Genomic DNA, 804 nt, shown 5'->3' on the forward strand with positions numbered 1-804 from the left:
GTTGACTGACAACTAACGCAGAGTCACAGGGCTACAATTTTGGGACAGCATCTCCCTCTAGTGTCTAAAAATCTTCCTTCGGGACCCCGGCAGCGAAACCCACTGGAGCCTGCATGCCTGCAAGAGTGACTCCTCACAGAGACATTTTTCTCTCTCCCACACTGCCCTCTATAGCTCTTCTCCCACCATACCTGCACCAAGGTCTGAAGTTTGCTGCCTCTCGCATAAAGCCCTTTGCAGGGAGGCACGGGGTGTCCAGCGTGCAGAAAGCCTTCCACCGCCCGGGAGCAAGCCAGGGAAATGGCGAGCGGCCGTTCATCCTCCCTGCTGGTCTTTCAGCAAACCTCCCTCCAGCTGGCCCCGGTCGGTCGGCCTCTGGGACCCAAGGGCAAAGGCGGGGAGCAAGCACAGGGAGCGCTGACGGGCTCAAGCTGAAGCCAAAGAGACCCAGCTGACTTCATAGGGCTCCTTCCAGTCAGGCCTGGCTAAGACTAGGCTTCAGCTTCCCGTTTCTTTCCTCGTTGCACCAACTACATGTGCCACCCCAGGCAGCACGCCTTGACACCTGCGCAGGGTCTCTTGCACACATCTTACGTGACTGTCTCAGTTTTCGCCTAAGAAACTGCCAAAAAAGTCACACTGAAGGAAGGTCTGCTAAGTGCATGTATTATACAAGGTGCTTTATGTGAACACGTTTCTGATCCAGGCAGGGAGGGCGTTGTCATTRCCCTACTAGACATAACAAAGCCAAGGAGATCTCAGACAGGCCCAGAAGTAGAGACAAGTATTATACAGGCTCAGATA

The sequence above is a fragment of the Rhea americana genome, unplaced genomic scaffold, assembly GCF_003343005.1.
Source record: "Rhea americana isolate MKP2758 unplaced genomic scaffold, rheAme1 scaffold_182, whole genome shotgun sequence".
NCBI lineage: Eukaryota > Metazoa > Chordata > Aves > Rheiformes > Rheidae > Rhea > Rhea americana.